The sequence below is a fragment of the Takifugu rubripes genome, chromosome 8 (assembly GCF_901000725.2).
Source record: "Takifugu rubripes chromosome 8, fTakRub1.2, whole genome shotgun sequence".
NCBI lineage: Eukaryota > Metazoa > Chordata > Actinopteri > Tetraodontiformes > Tetraodontidae > Takifugu > Takifugu rubripes.
In genome coordinates this window covers 18,702,312-18,718,961 of record NC_042292.1, presented here as the reverse complement: position 1 = coordinate 18,718,961, position 16,650 = coordinate 18,702,312, and the positions used below count along the sequence as shown (strand labels likewise).

The 16,650-nt window shown below is 52.9% G+C and overlaps 1 long non-coding RNA gene across 3 annotated transcripts in view; it reads left to right on the top strand.

The window, feature by feature from the left end:
* Positions 1 to 16,650, top strand: part of LOC115250858 (uncharacterized) — a 52,857-nt gene continuing 36,207 nt past the window's right edge. For all 3 annotated transcript variants that reach the window (XR_003889423.1, XR_003889425.1, XR_003889424.1), the window contains exons 1-2: positions 1 to 123; positions 355 to 541. This is a non-coding gene — a long non-coding RNA (uncharacterized lncRNA). The remainder of the gene's footprint in view (positions 124 to 354; positions 542 to 16,650) is intronic.

Below are 16,650 nucleotides of genomic sequence, written 5' to 3'. Positions count from 1 at the left end.
CAGCTGACTGGTGACAACTTCTTCTTCTGCTGCTGTGATTTTAACCTTGCGGCTTCTCAGGGGTGCGGTATTCCCCCCCTCCCGGCGTCCCACCTGAGGCCTGGAAGCATCAGGACCTTTAAGGTGGGTCCAGTTTGTCTCTTCCAGCCTTATTTAGTGGCGACGTTGCTGTCGTCGTCGTGTTCACGTTTGAGTTTCCTGCTTTAACGGACGTCTCCATACGAACGAGATCAATGAGTTTGGAATATTCAAGCAGGTGCCGCAGCTCCAATCTGCCCCTCTTTTCATTAACTTCCCGTTAAACTCTTCCTTTGAACGCTAACGAGCTGTTTCTCCTCCATCACCTGTCTGCAGACTTGTCGGCGTGCCCGCCGGCCGCCTCGGTCCCGGAGTCTGTCGACGCCTTCAGCAGCTGCTATTTCATTACACAAAGAGATAAGCCGCGTTGGAGAGCTTCCACTCGCTGCTCACGTGCACGTTCTGGCCACCGGCGGCTGCTTCACGTCCGAGGATTCTGGGAGAGTTCCCAAAACTGTCAAAGGTAAGTTCTGACTTGAAGTATTATTAGCGGATTTGTGCCGACGCTTCGAGACGCATCGCCGCCCCGCCGGCTGACGCTTCCACAAAACGCCCTCGTGTTTTCTTTACGTGTCACATTTCGAACGCTCTTTTCTGATGTGGAGTCGGCCCACTCGTCTGCAGCGCAACTTTCGGCTAATTATTCCGACTTTATTCTCCACCGACGCGTCCAAATGTTGAACATTTGTCTTAAAATGCCAAAGTTTTTCGAGCAAACGGGCCCTTTCACGCCTCCTCGGCCTGTGTTCTTACGCCTGTTTTGAGGAGCACAGAGGTAGACGGCGGGTTTCTGCTACCTGTGGTAGCAGCCACCGGTTAGCTTCTGCTACTGGTTAGCTTCTGCTACTGGTTAGCTTCTGCTACTGGTAGAACCCACCCTCGCTCTGGGACCTGCTGCTGCTGCGTATTATGAGAGGTAAATTGTTCAGTTTGCACCACGTCAACGAGTCGGTTTCAGCAAACTGAGCCGTCACTTTGAAATGACGGCGATTAAATCGGCAGCATCCGTCCGTTAGCATCTGTCCGTTAGCGTCTCACAGGAGGCTGCTGTGTTTTATGGTCTGTCAGGTGAGACGACTGTATTTGCTTTTAATCTGTATCGTGTCAGAAACAAAGAAAGAGGCTGAAACTTTAACGTAATGATCCAGTTTATCGAAACAGTCCTCGTTTGAACTCTTCTGGCGTCCTAGCTAGCACGCTAACGGGACTTCTTGGGTAGCGGCCTGAGGACGGAGCACAAAACCTCATCCTGAAGTTCACGAGAGGTCCGAGTAGAAGGAAATTAAGTTGAAGTGTTTTTTTAGCACCTCTTGTTCCCCTTGACAGCACGTCCGGAGATTCAGGGAAGGAATAAAGGGACCAGGAGGGAATTTCACTCCACAAAGAGCGCAACTTTGAAACGAGATCCCACTTAATTCGTCTCGCTCGGCATGACGGACTCACATTAGCCGTGGATCAACTTTGGCTGAAAAGCACTTTTGCACGGTTCCGTCCTCCATCCCATCCTGTACGGTAGAGCTGGGGTTCATCCCGGAACGCCGGAACGGACGCCACGTGTCCGGGAAGCAGCACGACCGTCACACGTGTCGGCAGGAAAGAGGAAGCAAACTCGCCATCAAAGGTGGGGATGAGAAGTGGGACATCTGGGAATGGGCTCCCAGCAGGAATTCCCTGTTTTCCCATCTTAAAGAGTGATGATGTTTCAGCCCCAGCTTGAGCTGCTTCCCTTCAAACTCTTTTTAGCATCTTATTCTGGTTTTAGCTGGAACTCCGAGGGCGGCTGTTCCTGTTTACCCGCGGCCGCCTCGGAGGAACTGCCGATGTCGGCACATTTCCTGGCGGGAGCGCGTGGAGTCACAAAGCGGAGCCTTCACCCCTGAGACGGTGGAGGGCCTCACCTTCGGTTATTGTGTTGGAAGGCGCTGATTTGTGTCGACCTACTTCAGGGAGCAGGGATGCAAATGAAAGCTGTTGCTTCCTGCTGCCGGAGTTCAAGGATTCACAGGAACATGCAAACTCCTCCACCCTTAAAAATACGGATCTCTGCTCTTCCTGTTCAGGTTCTCGTGCTGATCATTAGCCTGATATTCATCTTATAGCTTATTCTAAGAACCCTCTTTTACCAAGGATGGCGAGGGTGCAGGTGCAGTCTCCGCCCACTCAGCGGCTACGCTAGTTAGCGACAGCATGAAGGAATGATCGCCCGGTACGCTTGTTTTTCTGCTGAACAAGAATCGGGTGTCATCAGCGTAACAAGAGACGTGTGATGGATCCTGAAGGTTCGCTGGAACTCTGGAACGGATCTGCCGGGGTGCATCCACACTTCCTGTTTTTCCTGATCCACGTGATGACAGCGGCGTGCTTGCGTGACCCTCAGAGTTACGTGAAGCCGCTCAGCATTGCAAATGAGGCCGATCGCACCGTGAGTGGAGCGCGACACCCCCGCCAGCCTGACGGCGAGCTCTCGGCGTTCCCCGTTCCCCGCCGCCATTCACACCTCCGTCTGTCTTTGATCCCCTCAAATGACGGCGTTGGTGCCGGAGCGGAGGGAACAGGAAGTCCACACACACTCGAACCGTTGCGATTGTGATTTTTGGGTTTTAAAGCAGAAAAGAAAATCGGAGTTTTTTTGATTCCGGACACGTGGACGTTTCTGTGGGTGAGGAGTGGAATCGGAACCGGGAGTGTTTCCATCTTCCCGCCAGCGGCCGAGAGCTCTAAATGCTGTTTGGCCTCTGAAGCCGCGTGTGAAGCACAATTTGGTGAAGGGTGTCATCTGAAGGGGGATGGCTCCGCCGCTCCGACGGCCCCCCCGAGCACTCTCCAACACGCCGCCGCTGTCTCTTCCTCCGCCGCCGCCTCGCTATCGCTCCATCGCTGCGCTACCCTTCACACCTCCTCCCACACCTCCTCCCACACCTCCTCCCACACCTCCTCCTCTCACCTCCCAGCGGCTTTTATATTGGCCGCCTCAAAGCCAGATGCTCCCGTGCTGGAGGGACGAGGACGGGTGTCGACAATCGTCATTAACGCTTCCCGATGGTGGGTCCTGCCGCACTCGTGCTCCTTGGACTTTATTTCTTCCCGTTTCCTGTGAGTGACCCAGTTCTGATCTGAAGCGACCAGCGCGGTTGAATTTCGGGGGAATTGCTGCGAGGTGTGATCCGGCGGCCCCGTGCTCGGACTGGGAATAAAGCCCGGAAGGTCCTCCTCGGGGATTCTCTGGGCCTCGGCTGCACTTCCTCATCTCACAACTTTTACAGACTCTGGAAAAGAATCACTCGGGTTTTTTTTAATCCCCGAACCAACTCGGGACCTTTGTTCCTGCCCCCCCCCCCCACGATCAACAGCTCCTACTTTTGCAGATTCCGGAGACGTCGTCTGAAGGAGACAAAAAGTTTCTGCCTGACAAACAGCGTCCAGATGTGGAAACACTCAGCCGCATTTCCCCGTTAGTGCTTCCCAGAAGGTAACGGCCGATGTAATCGATGGCGTTCTAAAAATATTTGGACTGGAGTGAATCGATGGGAGGGATCATTCCCATGCCGCTCGGTTACGTCCACACAAATAGACCATTGATGCTATCGAGTGGCCTCAGGGCTCCGTCGTTCCGCCCCTGCTGCTATATCTGTCTGCTGACGTGAACCTGAGCTCATCCTGCACAACATCACCCCCCCCCCCACACTTTCAATAATGCCTTAAACGCCCTGTCACACGCTCTTTACGGCCCCGGGAAGTGCGCCGCGGTCCCGCGCCTCGGCCCCGCCCACCCAACATGGCCCCCAGCATCATGGGGGGGGGCACGGAGGAGCGAGTGGTGTGTTTTGTCTGTGATTTCCCGGTAGATCAGCTGCTCCGTCAGGGATGGCGAACGCCTGCACGCATCATTACGCTTGTTTACACCGAGATGAAGACGCAGAAGGACGCCGCGTTAGCGTATTGTCAAAATAACGGCAAAACCCCGACCTTCGCGTGGAGAGGATCAACAGGACAAAACTGCTCACAAATCAGATTATTACACTCGTATTTACGCTTCCACCCTCGGTGCTATGTTAGCTATATTAGCATTAGCTCCAAAAAATGCACATGATCATTATTACTTGGACACTAAACCTGAACTTGGAACTTAGTCAAGTCAGTCTTTTGTCAGCGAAAGTTGTAGCCAGCGGATATCAAGTGTTGTTCAGCTAAAGTAGCAACCGTGCTAACGAGATATTTAAATTAACCTTTACTCCCGACAAAGGCGCCTACATTTATTCCAACGCAGTGTTGACGTCAGTAATTGTGGACTCGACCTGTGGCTACTGTTAGCACCGTTAGCATCTGCGAGGATGAATTTCTGGCGTTTTTACGTAACGCTGCAATTTCCTTTTTCTTTCTGCTTTGATCTCTTAATGGCTTCGTTATCCCCACTGTGTTGAAACTTCTCAAATCTTGGCGAAAAGTAAACCTACAAACTGCACAATTAGACGCGTCATACCTGTGCAGCGCCCCCCCCCCCCTCATTATTCCGTCGGCCGTGCATTAAACAAGCGTGAAAAGATCAGCCTGTCTTTGTGGACGTGCTGGAGCGAGCCCAGACAGACGGGCAAATATAATTGTAAATTATGAGTTCTGCTGCCTCCAGCTCCAGCAGCTGCGGGCCGACCCGCAACCCTGACAGAAATGAAGAAACGGCAAATCCCCAGCTTTACATCACCCCGGCGCTCCGTGATGAAGCTCTCAGTGGCAGCTTATCGCAGCGGCGGCTAAAGAAATGATGTTGTCACTAAAAGAAAGTGTAGACTTTGGGACGGTGTTTTATAGCCGCGGTTCTAATGGAGGATTGTCGGACCCGAGCCGCGGCGGCGAGAGGCTGCCGAAGCAATCGGGACACCATGTTCCGGTCCGGGACGACGTCCGGTTCTGACGAATGGAAACGCGGGAACTGCTGTTGCTAACGCACAGCTGCAGAGCCGCCGGCGCTGCTGCCGGAGCGCGATGGAAGCTGTTCCTAGAGACGCCCCCCCCCCGCGGGCGGAACATTAGCACGAGCGCGGAGAGAAGCTCCAAACTCTTGCGAGACGCAGCGGTAGCACGGAGGAGGACACGGGGACGAGGACGTCCTCCGTGGAGACGGTGTCCACGGTTAGAAGTGGACGATGCGTTTGATCGTTTCGAGCGTGTTGGTCGAGGAAGGAAGCTGGAGAACGTCTGTAGCCGTTAGCATGTCAGCTAATGCGTCCCGATACCACAAACCCTTGAGCACGCCCGGCCGGACACGGACCTCCACCTTCAACTTCCCGCCTTCATCCCAGTACGTGGATCCGTCCTCCGGGATGGAGGCTGAACGTGGTCGCTGACGTGTGATGGAGAACATGTGGAGCCCCGCCCACCGCCGTCCTTCCCCTGGCGCCCCGGTTTGTGCGCAGAAGCTGTATTTTCCTTCCATTTTCCTCGATGTCCCCCTGACCCCCCCGCTCCTCCTCCTCCTCCAAAAGGGAAGGATGCAGTTGCTAGGCAACCTGCCAGGGAGTGGCTGGAGCCGTCACGGAGGCCCATCCCGCTCTGGACATCTGGAATAAACTATGTCTAAAGTTGGCCGCGGCGCTCCGAGGACGCGTTTCCGTCCATGTAGGTTTATTCTTAAATCTCGGCGTTAAATAACGATGTTTTGACACAGACCGCTGCTCCGTTTGCTTCCCCCATTAAATTCCCTCGGATTCATTCATGTAGGACAGGATTTCTAATTGCTGTATTTAATGTGTTAATGATTTAATTATTCTTTTAATTAATTAGTTACGACCAAATGACTGACTTAATTCAAGGACTCTTGGCTTGTCTTTGGTGGGGGGGCAGGGGTTGGTCGGGCTTGTTCCCCGACACGCAGGAAGCAGCGATGCCACGTTCCCGCAACACGTTCCTGGTTGGGAGTTCTGTTTTCCCAGATTGACGGAGGATGCTTCTTTCTTCTTTCCCTCCCCAGTGAGGAATGACTGCGGGGCTAATCTGAAATAAACAGGCTCGCAGGGCCTCGGGGAGGGCGGGGCGAAGCGCGGCGGCGTCTCCAAAACACCAGCCGCCCGCCATCAAAGGCATCGCCGCTTTTGTTGTTGTTGTTGTTGTTTTAATTGAAACGCCTTTTAGCGCGTAAACGTCGCTCGTTTATCGGATTCAGATTCGATCGCTGCGGGAAAAAAAAACCCAGCCGAGGCGGAAAGGTCAACCAAAATATCCCAGCGTCCCGTAAACGCCACCAGCGATTCGAACAAATCTACCTTGGAAACGCGGCGTGAACTTCAGGGGTTTTTTTTGTTTTTTTTCCCTGCAAATTGCCTCAAAGTTTTATTGATGATGGAGTGGAAAAAAGGCGCGTTGATGGATAAAGCTGCTGCTCAGTATGCAGCGGACACGCCGGACCGTTAAAGCGCCGCTTTTATCTCCCTCCCTGCAGCTCAGATTCCACATTTTCTTTCGTGGTGCCGTTTGCAGCTCGTCAGCAGATGGAAATCATTGTTTTACTGTCAATACGGACGGCGTTCCGACGGCGTTCCGACGGCGTTCCGACCGCTCCCACAGGGCCGCGCATTTGCATAATCTTTTGATTCCGGTTTCCATCTCCGATTCTCAACGATCCGCCGTGTCGCACCTTTTGACGTGATCCGACTGAGTGGACCAGACGCCGCCGCCGCGCTCCGGGTCGATGTCGCCAAGACCTTTAGCCTAGCGTCGTGCTAAGACTCAGGGATGTGGTCGTCTGTGTCATTTCTGCAGCGGAGCCGTCCAGATGGGACGATGTTAGCGTAGCATCGGGGGCTCCGGAGGTGTGTTCCAGGTGAATAGACGGGGTTACGTCGGTAGCATCTACTAGCTTCGGCTAGCGTTGAGCAGTCGTCTCTATAATCTGGGGCGCCTCATTCCAGCTTCTTCCACAATTTGGGTGGAAATCGTCGTAATTGTCTCATCTGAAACTCATCAGTTCACTTGAAACATCAGCCTTGTGTTTGAGTTCCCGGAGCCGTTTCCGCTCCCTGTTGCTAACTCGGCTGATGGAGAGGAACAGGATGTAATCTGGGATTAATTATGGGAATTCAGCGTGCGACTCGCAGGCATCTGGCGGCGCTCCGGCTAATCTGTATGACGGTGGATTTGGACAGCAGCTGGCGGAGGCAGGTAGCGCCGACACGTTTTCGGGTAATCGCGGCGGTCACGTGGGCGCGGGAGGCGCCGCGGGCCCCCGCTGGCTGTCGAGCGGCGAGTGTTTACATTCAAATATTTGCCCGTCTCGCAGATCTGAGAGGCGCCAGATAAGGCGGTGACGTCTGTCAGGGACGGAACTGTCGCCTCCCACCCGAGTGCTCTTTATTAAAGGCACATTGATTTCTCTTATCCTTTGATAATCCCCCCCCCCCACCAGAGCCTAATCAAAACACATCGGATGTTGCCGCCAAGGACGGCGCTGTCAGAGCTGTCGTGTTTTTCGTGGAATTGCGACGCGGCAGAAAACGTCGCAACAGTTTTTGTCTCTCAAACAGCCTAAAGTGACAAATCGGCCATTTTGTCAAACCTGGTTTTTTTTTCATGTAATTTCCTCTTTATTAAAACTTTCCCGCTGCTGTCGCCCTGATGTGCCCCCCCCCCCCCCTCCCATGACGGTGGGGGGGTTGGAGGGGGTTCAGAGAGGCGCGTAGCCTAAGCAGACATCTGGGCCTGTCTCACACTTGCCGGGCCGGGCCCCTCCTGGGCCTGGTGATGAGTGAAATTATTTTTAATGGATCTTCATAGAACCATCTGTAGGAGCGCACCTGCACGCTGGAAGGCCATCCACGGAATGATTATGACTGCAGGAGCCAGAAACGGCTCTAAAATGTGTAATCACTCTGTTTGCTCTGTCCACAGCCCGCGCCCGCTTTCATGTGTCCGCGTTCTTTAAAGCTTCCACAAAGCGGGCCTATTTCCCGTCTGTTGGCTCCGCGGCCGCTACGATTTCCATTTAGATTTGGCTGTTTTTTGGCGCCGCCGCGTCGTTGTAAATGTCGCGTGCGCAGGCCGCCCCCCCCCCTCCGAGGGGGCGCCGCCTGATTGTCGTCCGAGTGAAGCCGATTTCTGTCCCGTTATCAGTGTCGGGACCTGCGAAAAGCTACAGGGGAAAACCTCAAAAACTAGCGGTTTTGGCCAAAAATCGCCAGCGGACGCTGTCGCCGCTTTGATAACGTGATTTAAAGTGCTGAAGGGTTCCGGGCCGATCTCTGCTGACAGGTTCATCCGTGTCCACGGCACATTCCCCCGGTACTTCTCATCAAATTTGATTTGTATGAAGATACAGCTGATGTTTTATTTATTCCCGCCCTCTGGAACCTGCAGGGACCCTCTGGGCTTCCTGATTTTATATGGAGAGAACAAATCGGGAGAAAAAGAGTGTTGGGGGGGGGGGCGGCTGTCTCTGCCCCCGTGGTCGACGCTTTAATAAATTCAGCGAGATGGAATTTTGCACGGCCTCTGTTGGGGTTTGTCACTCCTGAAGCGCCCTGCGGGACGCCTCATTCATCACCGTGCACGGACAGGTTTGAACCCACAACCCTCACAGATGTTTAAAAGCACGACCCCCGCACCAGCTGATTGGGTTTCGGCGTTAGCTCGGCAGCCGCCGCCACAGCTAGCTTGGCCCAGGAAGCTTCGGCCAAACTTCGGAGGCTGCGGTTTCCGCGCGGTCAGATAGCGAAACGCTAACGTTCCGCAATGGCGGTCGCATTTAATCGGACTTTTCGATAAAAAAAATGTGACCCTGGAAACTCGGCAGTAACTGAGTGTTTTTAAGAGCCGGGCTGAAGCGAAGCTGGCGAGCGCCGGCGCCGGCGTGCTATCATCGCAGCTGTGCACAGCTGTGCGCGCTCGCTCCCGTGGGTTCCTCCGTGTGGAGGTGTGTTGATCTATAAACGCCGCAGCACATTATTATCCTTTCGGGCCAGATGTTCCTGGGATAGGAGGAGAGGCGAGATGCGACCAAATAGTAATGAGTCTGGACGTCGCCCCCCCCCCCCCATCCCGCTGCTGCAGCCGCATCACCTCCACCCCCCCCCCACCCCCCACCGGGCTGACGTGCAGGCAGATGCTGCAGAAGAAGAGCGTCTGGTTTAAAAAGGCCTAATGAACAGGAGCCGCCGCCAAGAGCGCAGCTGCAAGTTGGGGGGGGGCAAAAGCCAAAGCCGTTGCAGCAGGCACGACGGGAGGCACCCGGGTCAACCGCGACAGGACCCGGACGGGCCGCAGGTCCTCCCGGCATCAGGGGAACGAATCGATCCAGCCGATCCGCCACTTCTCCTCCTGCACCGTTGCTGTTTTCCATTAATTCCAACGAATGAATTGGTGTCTCCTGATCGTCCTCCGGAGCGGAAGAGCAGCTTCCTGTCGGGAGGAGAAGAACCAACACCCTTCTGTCAGGATTTCATCAGTCTGGCAGCTTTTGATGGATCCCCCCCCCCCACCTCCTTTTGTTTATTCCATGGCCTTAAAGCATCATTGGGGGTGTAATGGAAGATTAAAAGAACAGGTGATGGGGCTAATTAGTCATTAGCAAAGAGATTAAAGTCCCAAATGACAACTGTGCACTTTACAAGGTCATAATTTGATTAAAGCTGCTTCCTGTTGATGGAGGAAGCTTCTGCGAGATGATTAACTTTCTCCTCTCCTCATTCTTTGGTCCCATTTCCAGTTTTAGCATGTAGAAACGCAGATAATGGACCGTGCTCAACCCAACAGTGAGAACCGAGTCAATATGCTTCCGTCTGAAGCCGTAAACCTTCTTGTTTCCAGTGTTTTTACAGTCGATCTCTTTAATCTCCTCCAGTTTTAATTTGGGCTTATTGCAGAAAGTCAAGGTTGACAAACTCTGATTGCCTAATTTGAAGTTTAATTGCACAGCGACGCTGATAGAGATGTTAGTTGCCTCCGTGTCAACTTGAAGTTTCCTCTTCAGTCAAGTTTGCGTTCTTATCGGAGGCTAATATTTCATGTCTTTGCTCGCGTTAAGAAAGTTCTAAAAGTGTTGAAGAAGCACAAGAGTGATCTTCACCTGCCGAGAAGGCTCAGCTAACTGTAGCATGTTCGCTCTGATTCCATGACATTAGCACGGATGCTAAGCTGCGTGCGATGCTGCAGCTCTTCAGAGACGTGACGGTTTAAAGCGGCTGATGCCGGCGTTCCTGGCTGCGAATGCTAAAATCGCACAGCCAAGCTAACGGCTCACCAACACGATGGCGACGTCATGAGGTCGGGTCACAGCTGAGGGTCATCCTTCCAGCGTTCCAGCTCTCCCAGCGTTGACCAGCAGGAGCTCTGGAGCTGGAGTCCTCCCTGGTCACGGCTCCTCGGTGGCCTGTCCTTCACCTCTTCCCACTGAATCACCTTCTCCCCCTCCTTTGTTTACTAGTTGCTGTTCTCCACCATCAATTATTGATGGAGGTCAGTAACAGAGCAAAGTCACCCCATCTCAATTTTTAATGTATAATATACCACAGATGGCATAACCCTCCACTTTCATGCTTTAAGAGGCAAATACTTCCCCGCCTGCCTCTTTATAAAGAGGTCCTCCCTCAGGTCCTCTGAGAGCCACAGTGGAGCTTCATGTGGAGGTCCCAAATGCACTCAGACCACCCTAAACCTCAAACACCGACCGATTCCGGTTGACCTTCCACATGCTGTTTAGGAGCTGTAATAATCTCCGACAGAGTGAAGGAAACCCGAGGCGGAGCCGGAGGAGGGGGCTCAAACAGGAATAAAGCTCCAGACGTTGACGTTAGCATCCACGGAATTTTGGGGTCAGCACTCTTCTGATGGATGTGGTTTAATAATTGATGCAGGTGACACAATTTTATCAAACATTCATCTGAACGATGGCGTGAGATCAGTGCTTCCGAAAAAAAATGGTGTTTTACAGACAACTTGCAAATCTTTCTGAGGCATTTTCTCTTTCTGGGATCATTGTGCTTTAGCGTTATGCTAATAAACACAACATGGTCCTTAAACTGCCCCTGTTGGTTACAGGAAGTTAAATTCAACAAACATCTGCTAATGTGGAGAAAACCCCGAGTCATGGCGGGGGACTCGCATTCGATTTTAATCAAGATCATATTGTTAATGCCATAAAAACGCACGTCCACTTCCTTCGTCACGCAGTTTAATCCACAACCCGATGATGTTTTCTCCATCGGAAGTGTCGGGCAGCGTTGAGCCGGCTCTCCTCCCTCCATCTCTCCCTTCCCTCCATCCTCGTGAACAAGCGCAATCGTGCTGCCTGAAAGCGACCCGCTAAAGAAGCTAGTGACGATGGAAAGTGGTGGTTAAGCGTTTGGATGCGATCCGTCGATGGGGAGTTTGTCCACGAGGTCCTGGCCCCGTCACGCGTCAGTGCTTCAGAGTGCTTTTCAGCTGTAGCGTACCACCCTCAGGTTCCGGCGCCATTACATACGTTGTTGCCTCGGCTTTCCAAGGTTTTGACACCAGCTCATTATTAAATGATGGGAACCTAAAATAGCTAGCATGTAGGTCAACGTAGCGACGTCAGTCTGAGATGTCAACCCCCGGTCAATGTACAGAAATACCTCGTGTTCAGCGAGACATAAATAGACATAAACATTTTCTGATTTCTCACCTGCGTCCTGGTATCCGTGCCTTCCTCTGGTGATGCACCTGTGCGACCTGACACGTCAGCTCTCGCTAACCCAGAGTTTCGAGTTTTAGTTTTTGTTCCAGTATTTTTATATATCCGGACGTAACGACCTGAACCAAGACACGCTCCCCGGCTGACCTGTGGTCCAACAAGCTGCTCAAAGGCGGCGTCCAAATGAAGAAAGAACACGGGAAACAGTTGAGACGCTCCCAATTTCAGCCATTCCGTGTGAGAAAATAGAAAAATTCAGCCTCCCCTTCCGTCTGTGGGACCACATCAACTATTTTCTCTCCCCACTCTGGATCCTCACTGAAAGCAATCATTTTACAATTGATTTTCATGGCTCAGAGAGAAATAATGGGAATTCTTTCTAATGTAGAAATGTATGTGTTCCTTTTGGTTAACCAGAATAGACCATATTTCAAGCTTGTCAGTTAGATACCCCCCCCCCCCCCCCCCCCCCCCAAGTGACACCTCATCACCTTTTAAAATCAATCGTGCGTTTTCATCCTCCTGGAATGATGGAAGCGGGTTTGGTCCAAGTTTGTCCAAGCTCTGGCTCTTCAGGGGTGCCACCAGGGTCCCAGGTGCTTGTTACTGGGGGGTTAAATCTGAGGGTTCTGAGGGGAGATCCATATCTGCAGGTGCCGGTGCCGGTTTAGAGCAGCGGCTCCTGGATGAGCCTGAATCCATTTAGCCTGGGTTTATCAATCAGGAGCTGTCGGGGGCCCCGCGCCCTGCCCAGGTGCCATTACTGTACCATTACATACCAGATCCCCCAGTTTATTACCACTATAGGTGAGTGTCAGCCGTTATTAATGGCGGCCGGTGAAGGAGCTTATTGATTGACAGAGGAGGAGGAGAAGAATGTTCCTTTAGTCTGAAGCCTCCTGGCAACAGAAATATCCGAATATTTGCTTTTAAATGTCGTCAGTATTGGAAACAGACCGAAGAGTTTGAGGGGAAACTGAGGAGGCTTCTTCTTTCCGTTCCAGCCTTTGGTCCACCTGCTGCTTCAGACCATCACGTCTTCAGAGCTGTGAGTTGTCAGTCAGGTCATTTCTGTCCTCCAGCTGCTGGTCTGTCTCATGGCTGTTGAGCTCTTCCTTCCTCATTTTAAACCTTTTGGTCGAATCCAGCAGGTGAGCACGTTCATGTCTTCTCCAGACTGTTGTGGTTGGTTCTTGTGTTCCTCCTCTTTCTTCAGCAGTTCTTCATCAGCCTGACCAGTTCCTGTAGGTTGACCTCCAGCTGGTGTCCTCTCACCTTGTCTTCAGTGTTCCCTCTCTTCTCCTCTTGTTGGGCTTTGCTCTCACAGCTTTCTCATTTGCTGATGTCTTTGTTGCTCTTGACTGATGTCCAACGGTCCCAATCCTTCCTCTTAACGATACTGGACCAAGTTTTTATTCCTGCCCCAACACTGGGGACTTTCTTTCTTTCTTCTCCGACCTTCTGAGGTCTGACCCAGGCTGTGATGCATCAGGAACATTGTATTTCCTGTCCTGCAGGACAGTCCCAGCAGCTGCCACAGGTTTCTTTTCCAGTTCCATGTCCTCTGATCCCGACTGTGGGACAAATTTTCTTTCCTTTTCCTTGATGTTTCAGTGCTTTTACACACTCGCAGGACCCTTCAAATACCTCTGCCGTCCCCGCAGGAGCCGCTTCATCCACGCCGCCAAAGTCCTCGTCACCGTGTCGACTTTTTGTCAAGCGATTATGGTTTTTGTCCCTGGCGATCTGGCCGGCGTCCCCGTTACTGTTTGCCGACTTTCTGAGGCCCCGTCCTCAAAAGTCCCATCTTCTAGCTTTCATCTAGTCTCCCTGAGCCGTCTGAGCTGTGTTGCTTCCTCTAACGGAGGCTCCCAGCTCACCTCTGACAGATTTAGCTGCTCTTGAACGCCGCCGCATCGGTCACGTGCTGCGATCACGTGACCGCGCTGCTCCGATTCTGTCTCTGTAAACACGGCAGCTTTCATGTTTGTAGTCCCGCCGCACGCTGATTAGCGTCAATCAGGACTCAAAGCGGGAGATGAAAGACCTTCGACATGACGCCAAAGCCGCCGTGACGCTCGGACAATAAATTAAGATGTCAGAAGCAATCAGAGGCGGTTCCTCCGGGGTGGGGGGCGGGGGGGGGGGGGGGGGTCGTAAGCGCTTTCATCAGGGCCACGCTTTGTTGAATTATCCTCAGCAAGTGTCGAGGCCAATCTGCATGCGGTTCCTCTTGAAACGCGAAGGAGACAAAAGTCCCGCGGTCCTCGCGTTGGCCGGCGGAATATCAACGAGCGATTAGCTTAGCTGGGGCGGACGTGGACGCTCATCAGTGAGCGTTTCTTTCACCAGCTTTATGCCAAACTGGGGGAGGGTCCGTCTGCTGGGAGGTCATACTGGGTGTGTTGGGACCTCTGGAAGACTGGGTTCTCCAGCACAGGAACACACCTCTGGACAGGTATCTGCTTCTGCAGGTCTTCACAGACGGTTAGGCTAATGGGGCTAATCCTGATTGAGCGAGCGCACGGTGATGAATGTGTGCGCGGTGGTGCAACCAGAGTCCTCACTGCATTAAAAAGCATTTCTCATTGATTATTGAAGACGGAGCAGCGCCCTGCCAGGAGGTGCAGGCGGCTACAGCGCAGGGGGTGTTGGGGCTGCGTGTAGAGTTATTTGGACATGCATCTTTGGCCCCGACAGCATTTTTGTTGTGCCAAGATCTCCGTGTGGGAATACGCCGGCGGCCCGTTCTTAATTCCACAGCTGAATAAATTATTCACTCCCGACTAACAGCGATTAATTACGTCTGTTTTGTTCTTCCCGCTGAGAAAATCCGACTAGAATCGACGGCAGACTTTGACCCTCTGTTTTTGCTCAGAAAGAGTCCTAGCGGCGTTTCGGAGCAAACAAAACCGCTTGATATCGGACAAGTTTAGAGGGCACTTTGCAAGCACAGGTGAGTCTGTCAGCTAGCGCCGACGTGCTAATGGTCCTGCTGAGGCGGGGTTTGATGGCCATTTAAGGATTCCTTTAACCAGAGTTTTGAAACGCTGCCATGATTCCGTTCACGCTGCTAAAACGGAGCCTTGTCTGAGCTCGTCTCACTGACTCGCGGTGAAAGAGCGCCGCAGATGTCGGAGCGGCCCGAGCGGAGGGATTAAAGCAGTTGTTGGGAGGATTGACGTTCGCTCGGGATGTGTTCTGGAACCCATCCGAATGCGTGCGGACAGCGGTTCAGTGAAACCCGAGAGCGGCGGCAATTAAACGTCTGGCTGCCCGACGCGTCTCCGGTTGCCACTGGAAGCGTTTCGGGGGGTTAAATTAATAACACGGGACAGCTTTAGCGACTAAAATGCTGCTTCCTGTATTTTTCTGCTCCGACTTGCGTGTTTGTGGACAGTCCTGGCGAGTAGGCAGATGGCGACCAGAGGCTTTAGCACGCCGCTGTCGGGGGGAGGGGGGTCAGATGTAAGGCCCAGGAGATTTCAGCTATTGCTTCACAGCTAATGGAGGAGGAGGAGGTTATCTCCCCCTGGCATGTGTGCCCCACGTGGATCGGTGCCGGCCCGTGTCGGTAATGACGGGGGTGGACTGTGGCCCCCGGCGGCCCCTTTGTGGTCTCGTCACAGTCCAGGAGGCTCGTCTGCAAACTTCTGACTGTTCCAAAGAAATGGATGACTTAGTAACTGGACAAAGTCCTTCAGCTCACCTCTTTCCAGGGGAAAAGTCCGAACCTGCTGCACGGCCGAGGCCCTGTTTTTGGATGCATGTGGCCTCCCGGCGTCAGAGCACAGGTGCACTAGCGGCACGGCCAGTTCCAGCAGGTTACTGGCCGACAGATGGAGAGGAAGGTGCTGGGTGCTGGGGGGGGGGGGGGGGGCAGGGGGGTTGGGAGGTCTGGAGCCGGTTCCATTTATGAGCATCATCAGAAGAACCTGATATTTCAACACAGACAACAAATGTCTTTCCTTTGCTGTAGCATAAAAGGGAACAACGACCTGTCTGGCCCGCTTCCACTATTGTGGGTAACTGTGACAGGCTTTAAAAATGTGGAAAATAAATCTTTAAATTTGAGCAGAAACAGCCTCCAGACAGTAAATGGACAAATATTTTATGCTATTTTTAGCATCACAATCCCAAAGTTCAGTCGTGCAAACCCCAAAAGACAGAAAGGAAGTGTCCCGGTCTTCCTTGATTCGGCAGTTTTTCCGACTAAAGGATGGTTTTGTTCCTTTTTCACCTGTTCGATCGATGGGAGCGTCGACCGGCGGCTACCAGGCTAGCTGGCTGCCCTGTCCTTCCGTGACACCGTCCGACTGGGTGGACAGTCAATCACATCTCTTTTTGCCCGTCAGTGGCTGCTGGGCGACTCACACCCCTGATGTGGCGGCATTCCTCCTTCACGAGGGCAAATCGGATCATTAATATTAATTGTGAACAGGAGGAAAAAGGTGGGGGAACCGGGATGTCAGCGGTTGGCCAAATCAGCTCTTATGGAGTCTAATACTGTGGCCCCTCTGTCGGCCTCATATTTTCCATTAATCTGCACCGCATGAATACTAATAGCCCCGGTGGCTTAATGGCCCTGCCCAAATCCCCGTGTTTGATTTCCACTCCTCAAAGTGACCTTTTCCCCATGCTAATGGGCTTACCTGCGCTAGCACATGTCTGAACATGAGACGAGAAGGCTCCGCTCTCTGTGTGGAGATTTCCAGTTTTCCGGGGACAAATACTCGTACCGGCGCCCAAACGCACGTCTGACGGACGGCGCTCGCCACCTTTTCATCTGGGTTAGCAGCCCATTATGAAAGGAACGGGCAGCAGCCAGCCCATAATGACCTGCGGGCTGCCCATGCAGGGAAGATTCCCCTAGTTGGGAATTATGGCCTGGTCTAGGAAGGTCTGGGATCCTTTCAGACTGGAGCGTTGCAAAC